The sequence below is a fragment of the Montipora capricornis genome, chromosome 3, assembly GCF_036669925.1.
Source record: "Montipora capricornis isolate CH-2021 chromosome 3, ASM3666992v2, whole genome shotgun sequence".
Taxonomy (NCBI): Eukaryota; Metazoa; Cnidaria; class Anthozoa; order Scleractinia; family Acroporidae; genus Montipora; species Montipora capricornis.
The window spans coordinates 56,525,252-56,537,751 of NC_090885.1; the positions used below are offsets into that span (position 1 = coordinate 56,525,252).

Consider the following 12,500-nt stretch of genomic DNA (forward strand, 5'->3'; position numbering starts at 1 on the left):
ATTCGAGCGCTAGAGCAAAAGGACGAAATTCGTAATGTTATTAGTCGCGATGGTCTCTGCGTTGGTAAACCTCTGGGGGGGAAAACTGTGCACTGAGAAGGAAAACGCCGGGTAAACATCTTTGCAAGGGCAGAATGATAATTCCTTCTGCGAAGATGGCTTATGTTGCTCCTGTTGAATGAGGAAATCGTCTGTTTGTTTCATTGGAATCAAAAGTGAAAGTGAGAAATAAGCTTAAGTTCTTTTCATGCCCGCATCCCACTCATTCGGCAACTTGGATAAGTCACTTACCTGCCCTCCATTCTCATATTTTACAACACTAGTTACTTTTACAAGAGCGAGGCAATAAAATAAAGAAAATATGTCTTAATTTTAAGAGAGGATCGCAAAAAAGTTTTGAAACTAAGTATAAATTTGACTCCAATGCTACTTGATGTTTCCCTTTTACTTGGAGTTTGGTAGTGGTCCATCGTTGAAAATATTTTTCAGTATTTTTCCTGGAGCTGGCTGGTAACTGTAATTTTTTTCTCCAACTTTGTCAATCACCTTGTAGAGCCTTGCTGGGATGAGGGTGGGGAGACATGAGAATCATGATAATGAAACCATTCACCTGCATGTGTTTGGAAAATACTGATTTCACTTTTGCATGCATTTGCACCAGCAAAAATCCAGCCTGAATTTTGCACTGTGTGTAAAGATACTGAGAGAGGAATGTAATCATACATCCAGCAAGACAAAAGGCATTCTGCTTCATACTCTAACATTTTATTGTGCACAACTGATCCAGTTTCACTACCCAATGATAGACCCACAATGGCTCTATCTGGACCCACAATGACTCTATCTGATTCCTTTTCAACAACAACAACTATGGTATGTGTTACCACAAAACACAATATACAGTAACTCAAATATCTCTCTAATTTTATTGTTGTGTAAGTACTGTATATTCATTATTAAGACAATTACAAGTAGGAGCATTCTCAGAAGTTAATATCCAAACCCATGCTCAGCAAGAGAAAGACTAGAATAACATACAGCTGTATTAATGAAAGTAACACAGTTTACTTGAATTAAAAAACCAAATTATATTTGCTTGTTCAAACATTGACTTAGAAGGTGTGGCAAGTAAATAATTATCGTCCCTTTTCTAGACAATTTTGAAGAGCTGTTTGGAAACCATCTTGTATTAATCACTGACATGCTCACATCTGTGATGTTTAATTTGCAGTAATACTGTTGTCATCATGCAGGATCTCATGCAGGAAAAAATGAGAGATGAATAACAACACTGGCTTTTTTCATCACAAAACCAATAAAATATTCAACGCTGAAATCCTCATCACAATCTCTGAAAACAATCTGGTATGTTGCTTGCCATGCATGGTTTGACCAGATCAGCACACACACACCAGGAAGAGTTTTAGACTTAAGCACTGGAATAAGAATAAATGACATGTTTAAGAACCAACAGGAAACTGATCAAAGTAAAACAATAATATTATTATCACTTGGTCATTTTCATGCACAGATGTCACTTAAGATACTTGAAAAAAACATGGAAATCTGTGCCCTATTTGTAAAGATCCCTTTATAAAAAAAACTAAACAACTTAACTGACTCCCTTAATAAGAGGTTTTGTCTAACAATGCAGATAAAAACAGTTGCTCACATCTTGAAACTAATGACAGTCAAAATGACAGCCAGCCAGATATCAACACTTTCCACAAGATTTCTTCAAGTCAGATGACTGGGACAATGAAATCAACAGAAATCTAGAGATCAATTAAATTTAATCATACCACAGGCTGGTGTGTCCTGCAAAGCAACACAGAGCTGGAAAAGAAAGAGCATCACCATCTACCATACAAACCATTGCTCTTGCTGTGGAGAACCAGGTCACAGAAAAATCCATGGCTCTCGTATCACATGTCAGAGGTTAAAACTTCTGTTTTGTCAAAACCCTCCGCGTTTTTAGACGAATTGCCCTTAGGCGAAAAACAGTAAACGAAAAATGTTATCAGTTTAAAATTTACAACTTTTAGGTCTTCAACGGTGTGACCGAAACACGAGCAAACATGGTTTGGCAAAGATAACTTCCATGGAAACGACATAAACAAATAAATATTTCATGCCTAAAATAAGCTTACCTCTTTTGACTTTCTCGTTGGAAACAACTCGGAACTACTGTTTAGTTTTTCTATCGTGTCCATGTTGAGCGAGAGATCTTGATCATCAAAAGGTCCAATAGAACTTTTCCTTCGCCGCCGAATAAACTCAAAAACAAAGCGCTCAAAAGGTCGAATGTGTTCGAAGCGGAGCATGCGCACTCATTTTGCCGCGGTGTCGACAGAGCGCAAAAACCGCTAGACATGCGCACTAGAATCACACTTGTGTTCACTTGTGTTGCCGCCATTCGATTTTCAAAATGGCGGACGACAAATCAAAATCCACCACGTCATTGTGGAGGCTGTCACGCCACTGGCGTTCCTCTGAGAAAATTTGCAAAAAGATGATCTGAATCTGCCATCATTCAACGATGCTTCAGAGCCGTCAAGGAAGAGATCGGACCAAAACCAGTTCGCCTAAAGCAATAGAGTTTTTGACCAGTTTCGAAGCTTCTTTTGACGTTCGTTGTTTAGAGTTTTGCGTTTTTTAAGGACGTTCGCGCTAATTGTTTGTGCGCAACGTAACTGCGCAGGTAACGCGACTCTAATATGTCACGCATTACTTCGAGCATTAGTGAAGTTGAGGTTTGAAAACCTTTGCAGAAACCGTGGACGATAAGTCTTGCACAGCGTTGGATAAGAGAAGATCGTGATCAGTCAAAATTGATTAAAAATATTTAGGAAAGTCAAGTAGACTACTGCACGACTGATGTTCGCGTTGTTTTTATCAGTCGTGCACTAGTCTACTTGACTTTCATAAATATTGTTCAAGCATTAGTTAAAATAATATGGCGACAAAAACGCCGGGGAAAAAATTCCAGGCCGGCAAAAGAATGGCACATTTATTTCCGAATCATCATGAAACGTTAAAGAGAAGTGAGCGGGAGGATGGAAAAGCTCTTTAAATGGTAGCTGCTGATCGAGTTGTGGCTGAAAGTTTGGAAAACTCGAGGACGAACCGTTGCGTAAATTTAATGGGGCTGTTTCTTTTTTTAATGTTTTTATTACACTACGAACTTAAGTTCAAAATGAATGTATGTTTTTGAAGTTCTTTTCCTTTACTTTCGTGATAAATAGAGCAGTATTTTCGTCCTCGTCGGCTTGAATAATGCGGACCTGCGTGGAAAAAACTAGCGATTAAATTTCACAAAAACCGCACTCCAGAAGACGAGCATCACGGCAATGGAGAAATATTATACAAAACACTAACCAAATGAAGATGACGACTGCTTAAAACTTCGTTGCTGTGCTCGAGAAAGCTTTGTTTTGGGGTAAAAACCTTTCATCCCCTCAACGATCGATCCTCTCTTGGGTTCCAGTCCTTCCCCGACAGGTCACGCAAAAACGTGACAAACGAAGTTTTCCAAGAGCTTCGTAAAATCACATCGATTTTACTCCCTTGGATCATCGGTGACCCCTATTTTTTTAATCATGAATCACTTACTTTACTTACTATCTACAAAATATGATAAAATGAAAAAAATCTCACCGTAAGAAGTTATCTTTTTTTTTAATTTTCTTTCCTCGTGCCATCGAATTCCGGTAGTGGTTGCAACGGATAGAGGTTACGAAAACGCTCGTCCAGGATGAACTCTACTGTTTACGACATCCCTACCGGCATGAAATTATCTTAAAATCCCACCCCTAAAAACCTATGCACGGAAACCTTCACTCGAACAGTTTATTTTTAGGATTTTCGATGGATGAGCAGATGAGGCTACCTTTCGTGATTATGACAGATTTATCGAAATTAAAGCATTTTTCCACTGCCATTTTCTCCGAAACAAAGTCGGTGACCCCCAATTTTTTTTATATTTTTGGAGTAAGTACTTTATGACCTAACTCTAGGCGAGAAATGAAGAAAATCTCACCGTAGGAAGATTTTGGCGCGAACGTCCTTAAGGTGGTCGGTTACTCTTTAAGCTCAGAACAGAGATATGTTGGAGGTAAATTGTTTTCGCGAAATATATCAATTATGACTTTTTTTTCGTTGATATGAAAATTTTTGAGAGGTGTTTAAGGTGGAATTCCGATTTCATACACCAAGAGACTTTCAAATCGAAGTTTGAAGAGAAGCAGGTTTTTTTACCGCTAGTGTTCGTCTTCACAGTTGCAACTGGTTTTACACAGAAAAGCGAAGTCCAGTGCCTTATACTTTCACGCCAATCGATATAGTTTGTGAGGTTTTGGGGTCGTAAGTTGTCCTGAAATGCATATAACGTACATGTATGTTTTTAACTTCGAGTTAATATCTTGTCGACATTGTTCATGTAATACAAAATGTAAGTTTTCTCGCTTTATAAGCAAAGGCGACAGAGCGGCTGCCTGTTATATTTAAAACAGCGGCAAATATTGACAACAAACCCTGTTATTTTTTTTCCCTTTAACAACGTTCACTGCTATGTTTTGTGTAACTAAAAATAAAATATGTCAACTGTCACATCTGACTGCTGGGGGATTGTGTGCTTTTTCAAGTTTATGGGACTCTTTGCAAAGGGCGAGTTAAGTTAATTCAACAAAGTAAGCTGCTTTTTCCGTTTAGAGACTGAAAATGTCAGCAAAGGTGCTCTAGTTCAATGTGCAAAGCGCTTTTTTTGGCTTTTGATGCCAGCAAAACAGTTCACCACACTAGAAAATTTTTATTCGAGGGCCACTTGCTACTGGCTCACAAAGACTACAGAATTTGCCACATGGATGAATACATTTCACCAATGAAGGTGAGTGATGGAATAACATTACAATAGTTGCAATAATATGCCCTGAATTGAATTTCCCCTACCCCTCAATATAGATTCTACGCCCCCTTCTTTGTCAGTGCCAAAAATCTGCCAAGAGAACTGAAGCACTAAGGTACACAGAATTAGTCAGACAGGTAGAAAACCCTCAAGGATCAAAAGCAGGAGCTGGATATTCAGCAGAGAAAAATCGAGAACGAAAACAAAAACTTTCACAAAAAAAACATGAGGGTAAGTATTTGAGTTTAGCTCATTACGACAATGACATGCCAATGCCTTTGCAGTACTAAACCCCTCCCCCCCCCCCTCCCCCTTCACCAAGACACACACACCACTGACAGCAGTACACTGCTTAGCATTATATTGAGCGCCAGGGTGTTGGCTGTGATCAGTAACACACTAAACATGTTTCATTTCATATTATTATTTACATGCACAGAACAAACTGCATTGAACACGATGTACAACCCCATGAATTTATCAAATTGCTTTTGGCCTATTACAAGACCTGTGAGTAAAACCACACGAAAAAGTTAGCTCACTATAATAAGATAAAACAGATATCATTTTCATAATGGTTATGCTTTACAATGTAGCTGTGTCACCGAACACCCAAGGTCAATAATTTTGCTACTATCCCAACAGTAAACACTTAATGACTGGTCCCGAGGGAAACAGTTCATTTTGTTTCCCTAAAAATTTCAATGCTCCCCTGAGGCGCAGACGAGGGAAACAAAATGAATTGGTTCCTGAGAGACCAGTCATTAAGTGATTTGTTATATAGCACAAATAGGAAAACGTGCAATGGGAACAGCAACGGTGGTCGTCGGTCAACATTTGCGGGCAACAGTGCACTGTTACCCTCTGACGTCATAGATTTTGCACTGTTGCCCGCTCAGAGACTTTTGAACGGCAAAAGTGTCATTGTTAGATGTCATGTGACCTTGAAGTAACCAATGAGAGCATGCGCTGCTGGCGGCAAAAACAGTTATATAACAAAAATAATAATTATTAAACATAACACACTTTTGCTGGAAAAACAAGATCAGCAACACAAATCAAATGTTGAATTGAGAGAAAATGTCATGCTTCACAAAAAAGGACAAAGTTATAGAGACAACACAGTTTTCAAGAAAAATATTGGACTGACATAAAAATAGGCCATTTCCGAGTTCACGTCTGCCTCCTCTTCAAAGCGAGTCTAAGTGCGAAATTTTTGTAATGATAATTAGTTCTACTTTGCACATGAATGTAAACTAATTTTCAATTAACAAAGAATTTGCACTTAGACTCGCTTTGAAGATGAGGCAGGCAAGAACTCGGAAATGGCCTTTTTATACCATGCACATGTAACCCTGTGAAAAAAGCACCCCAAATGCCTAAATTTCCAATATAGGTTTTAGTCAGAATAAACTTTTCCTTATCACAGACTAAATTCTTATGGTCGTTAATTTTCTTTCTAGTGCAAATAATATTGAACAAAACAAATAGTGTATTGTAATAATCAACTGATGTATGTTTACTATTTTTTCCTTTCATTTTCCCGAATTTGTTCTCCACCTATATATATCTGTTTGGGTCAAGTTAGCAGAAAATTGGGGAATCCACTCAAAAGAGACACTTGTAATACCACTGGTAGTACTAAATCCTAACATTACTCAACAACAATGACAATATTATTTGTGTTCCTTTAATATATGTTTTACAACTAAAGGAGACACTGCATTTAGCTCTCTTGTGCACCATACAATTTCACAAGTCACTAGTCAACCACTAAACAAAAGGAGGAAAGAACTTATATGATCCAGACAAAATGGGAAATTTTGGTGGTGAACATTCTCCAGACCTGTTTGAAAATATCTTCCATGCCACAATGTATTTACAATAATGAAAAGGGTTTTCCGTGAACCAAGAAAGCTAATCTGCAAAGAGTAAAAGTAGGTTGCTGTACTACTGCACAACTTCAGTTTCTTCATAAATCAGGTATGGCTACCATTTCCTACAAACAAAAACAATGATAAAACCATTACACAGAAAGTGAATAATGACAGTGTAAGCATACAAGGGGAAAGATAATACCTTACATTATGAAATTTTGAACCACGGATACTGTGTTTTTAGCTTTCTGATTGGTTCACTCACTCTCAGTTAACAGCTCTTATACAGTATGACTTAATATGGAAACTGATTGCGTCAAGTGTTACCACACTGGAAACTGATTGGCTTTAAATTTGTCCAAGTGTTAAGAATCAAATGAAAATGTAATAAAACAATAATCAATGGATATGATTGAGTGGTTGATCTCATATCAACATGCACTCATGGAATTATAATAATATTATTGTTCATTATTGTCTTGTGCAAAAGGAATTATATGCTTATTAGTATAATTACTAAAAGTTCTCTGCGCTGATTGGTTGTCATTGAGATGATTATTATTACGTGATAATCACCTAAGCAGTTTTTCAAAATAGTCACAAGCTGTTTTGTTGAGGTGACAGACGAATAAATTAATTGTTTTAAAGAAAATGTGTATTATTCAAATAATCAACTATCAGAAACCCATAAGGGTTGAAACATGTAACGCGCATTCACAGGTTCCGAATATTCAGTGCGAACTGATTGGTTGAATGTTTCAGTGCTAAGTACCATATTTGGAAACCTCTCGGTCTTGTTGTTCCAAATATGGTACTTAGCAAATTGAATGTTTGGAAGCTTGTTTCCCAGCACACAAGGGGCCGTTACATGTTTCAACCCTTATGGGTTTCTGCAACTATGTAATAGGCGATTTGCATGATGGCATCATTTACTAAGAAATTGAGTTGCTTCTATTGTCAGGCAAATTTAAATTATTGTTTCCGATATTCCCTCAGACTTTACGAATGTTGGTGAATAAAAACCTCAACTTCATCTCGGTTTTTATTAACCGATATTCACCTTGCCTTCGGCAAAACAATAATTGTTAATAATTATTATTTGGTGTTCATACTAATTTTTAGTGTTGAAGAATTTTCAGTTTGGTGTTCATACTAATTTTTAGTGTTAAAGAATTTTCAGTCAGGGGTACGCATCTAACTAAAGCTGTAAGTATTATTATTATTATTATTATTATTATTATTATTATATAATGTACCTGAAGTGTTTGCATGCTTCCAAAGCTTTGCTGCACATGTGTTTTTGTAGCCGTTTTGCAAACTTACATTTATAAATGTGAAAAAGTTGACCAATATGGTTACTCTGTTACAGTAATGTACTTTTCTGGGCTGTTACAGTCTTCAATAACAACGGCCAGCCAAACTTATTTTCAACAGCAAAAACCTTTCGTCCATCAAGACCAAGTTGCTCCTGTAGTTCCCGAGAACAAAGAAGAATTTCGTCGCCAGTTCGCTGGTTTCTGTAAGATTTTTAAATAATCTGGGGGCAGACCAACACCCCATGTCAAGAAAATTCACAGCAGCCAAAACCAACAAAATGATACAAGAGGACGCATTGCTACTTGACATGAAGACTTGCGAAGTAATCAATCGTGTGTCCTCGACCGTTGATTTGAAATCGCTGAGTGTTCTCTCCGACCTTGAAAAAAAATTCCTCTGGCACCCAGGGTATGAGTCGTCTAACTTTCCACAAAATTTGACAAATGCTAGAGTGTTATTCTCCACTTCGATCGATCACTGTCTCGATCACTTCGAATCTTTAAAGTTTGCGCAGGCGCAGTTACGCGAAAAAAGCCATTTTACGTCAGTATTCTCTAGCCAATCAACGGTTTTTGCGCTCTGCCATTAAGAGTACAGGACTTTTGTCTCCGACGTTCGTCCACGAAAAGCCGTCAACAGGTGATATTTTGTGAGCCAAAGATAAGGTTTGACTAGAGATATTCCCGGTAAAAGTGGCACAGCGAATACTGAACCCCGACGTTTCGACTTCTTCGTTTACCAAAGTGCTTTTCTTTGTCGACGAAACAGTGCTTGTTTTTTCCACCATCAAGTGTTATTTTCTCTGGACTAAGACATGCGTCAGACATCAAAAGTCTCTGTATTGTTAATGTGTGATTTTCATACCGTCTGGACATTTTTTTGTCCTTTCTCCTCTTGAAATGTGAACTCCAACCGTGTATATTTGACGCGCAACTGAAATTTTCTTACCCCAAATCAGACAATGGCGTCAGTGTTCACGTTACTTTCGGTCAAATCTCAGCAAATATGTCTTGGTCCAGCGATCGCCATTAGTATGGAAAGCACATATTTGTGAAGAATCGAGCTGCTTTGAAAGTTTTCCTTCAAAAGTGGCAGGGCGCACGAAAATGCCCTGTGAAAGTAAACCTATTTCCATCGAAACTTGGCACTTTGAGATGCGATGATTCAATTCTATCCAGTTGCAATGCATTCTTAAATGCAATGTACTGCAAGTAAGACTCTTGCTTTTATTGCAACAAATAGTAGTCCCAGCTATTAAAAATGTTTAGTTAGTGTAGTAATATTTACAAATAAAAATGCCTGCTTACCACAACTTTGCACTGCACTTTTCGATTTGATAAATTTCTTACTTTAAATTTGAGGGAAACTGTAGTAATTGAAATTTTAAAGATATTTACAAACTGTATAGTAAAATTTACATGACAAGTAATTATTGTAAAATATAATTTTGTTCATGATGATTTACATGATAAGTAATTATACATTATATTTGTAAATAATGTATATTTTAAAATTTTCATTCCCTTGTGTGGCTGCCTTGCATGGGTGTGTGTGTCACTATTTGCATCTTTCTGCTTTTGGAATCCCATTTAATAAATAATACAAATATAACAATTCTTTAAACTTTGTATGGTGAATTATTTTACCTTTGTCTGCACATTCAAGTTTTATGAGACATGTGACTGTGTGCAAGGAATGGCAGCAAAAATAAACAAAAACCAGGTCAATTAAACTTTGTGACACACAAAACAGCCGTAATATTCAGGTATACCTTCTCTTCAATTTCTTCTGCAAGTTTTTTGCAGTTACTATAAGTTGCCATACACCAAGAATGAAGTAAAAAAAAAATTAATGTCGGAACACAAAATGGTGTGTGATGTTCCATCATCCTAAATCAATGTATATTAATTACTTAACACTGTTGGAATCAATATTAAAATAAATTTTATTGGGACACATTAGTTATTAAATACTGGCTCAATTACTGATACGGTAATATTATTGATGTACTATATTTAATAATCCCCTATCACCCCTAAACCGGCCAAAACCGGCCATACTTAGTATTTAACTCATCAATAGGGAACCCCCAGGGGTCAATGGGTTAATTAATAGACTAAAAACATTTAAGACTGCAATGGCTGCACATTTTGTACATTTTCATCCTGATTTAGATAAATTTACATTATTCTCTGCAGTGAGATAGTAACTTACCACAAAAGTGAGCAATGAATATGAATGAGCATGAAATGCTCACATCAAAATTAATAAGTAGTTAATGTTGTGTCAGAGTTCTATCACAAAGTCTGCTTTGCCTTTAATTGCCCTTTTAGTTTTAAACATTGCACAGAAGACAAGACCTGCTTTATGTATTTCCAGACATCCCAATTTTAATTGTACATTTAATGTGGGTGTAATTTACATCTACAAATTAATGGTCAAGTGAAATTTTTACCTCCCCAAAGAGAACTCATTCAGAAAATTTCATTTCAGTACAACCTACAAGTCTGATGGCAGTGACCACATCATTCCTCACTATTGTATAGATTTCCTAAGAACATCAACATCACTTTTGAGGAATTCGCTGGTAGCATAAATGATGAAAACAATGAATAATTACAATGGCTAGACTTAATGGAGTTACCATAGATCAAGGACAGAATTATCCAATAAAGTAATAAACTGGAGCTTCATTATTGACTCATTGTAGCATATATTATCAAGCATGCCTTCATGATCAGTTGATGTAACTAAGAATAATGTTTTGGTTCCGTTAAATGAAAGTTCTTGAAATTTTTAAGGTAGTGTATCTTGAGAGTGTTTACACATGAGATAAATGCAGTGAACCAGGTTGGCCTCAGACACATACACAAAATAGAGGTGGCGCGGCTGGTATTAAATTTCTGTCGACATATCTGTTGAGATAAGATGTTCTTTCAAAGGACTGAGGACATCTCATAACTCTAAACGATCAATGCAAGAAAGTGAATGAAGTGACATACTTCCTTCCAGCGCTGCATTCAAGTTGGATAAATCGAAGCCTGCGAGCTCGAGGGATATATTTCGCAACCACGTTAGATAGTACTCCCTTCCCAACAAACGAATCTGGCCTTTGCTCGGGTCTTTTCGCACTTTGAGCATTTGTTCCGATGCATTCACTTAAATGGAGTAATAAAGCTAAAAAGTATAAAAGCTGACTCGAAGCAACTTCAGAGGCGTTGCTTCCCCGAGCAGACTAAAAGGGCTGCTTACAAAAAGCGTAACGAAAGAAAACTTTCCGCCGACTAAAATGCCCCTTGCAGAATCTTTCCCTGTCACTTAAAGTTTAAATGACCACTTTCAACTGGCAGAAGCTATATAGAACGATCGAAGAAGCACAGGTTGAAATCACCGCTTCGAAAGTTATCTTTGTTTACATCACAGCGCGCGGTTGGAAAACTGGATACTACAATTTTCAACAGCCAATCAGACAAAAGTCTCCTTTGTTGGATAGCACAGGTTTTCCCGCTCGCTGAATTCTGATTGGTCAGTTTAAATTTCAGTAGCTCCCGCCGTCTCCCGCCGTATGGAAGGCTTGCTTTGTCCCCAGTCGCTCTCAATCGCTTGGGACAAGAGATGACAAGAGTATGGGGCGCCGATTGTAAATAAACTATTTACCTTGAATATTCTCATTTTTTTCATCATTTAATAAATAAGTTTTTTTGATATGATATCATACTTTATTATTTGATATAAAAAATCCTAATTTCAAATCAGTCGTTTATTATTTGATGTAAGAAATCCTGATTTCAAATCATGTGTTTATGATTTGATATAATAAATCCTGGTTTCATATCATGCGTCTATGATTTGAAATTACGACTTCATGATTTAAATCTAACTTTTAGATTTGATATCAGAGAAATCATGGTTTAACTTAATAAGTATGATTTAACTTAATACCTAATCGGCGCGAGCGAGTACATGTGACAAGTCACACGATCATCTCTTGCGCGGGAAAACACAAACTTTCAAGGTCAATTGCTTCTGCCATATCCCAGGCAATCCCAGGGAGTTCAAAGGGCGGTCGATGAGGCTCTATCACGTCTTCCAAATCAGGGAGTCACTTCAACCAGTTCAAGCTCCACCTCAAGCTCGACCTCGACCACCACATCGAGCTCCAATTCAAATTCTCAAGAGGTACGTACATGTGCTGGCCGACAAACGGTCATTGTTCGTCTGGAATCTCGTGTGTTATTTAATACTGAATATTTTGCCATTTTCATTTTTCCTGTCTTACTGTAGTGTTTGATGCTGGTTTCTGTGGATTGCATGCTGTTCCAGCAGTTCAATAAAAGTTGCGTTTGGAACAGAACTCCCCCGCCTTTTACACATTGTATTTTCTCACCGTTGCGTGACTTTGT

General features: G+C 37.3%; 1 protein-coding gene and 1 long non-coding RNA gene across 2 annotated transcripts in view; one reads left to right on the forward strand and one right to left on the reverse strand.

The window, feature by feature from the left end:
* Positions 1–12,500, forward strand: part of LOC138043454 (NLR family CARD domain-containing protein 3-like) — a 283,562-nt gene that overhangs the window by 156,533 nt on the left and 114,529 nt on the right. The gene's annotated exons all lie outside the window — the stretch shown is intronic.
* On the reverse strand, positions 6,452–8,595 carry LOC138041501 (uncharacterized). The gene is made up of 2 exons (XR_011130843.1): positions 8,037–8,595; positions 6,452–6,902 (listed from the first exon to the last, which is right to left on the reverse strand). It is a non-coding gene; the product is annotated as an uncharacterized lncRNA (long non-coding RNA).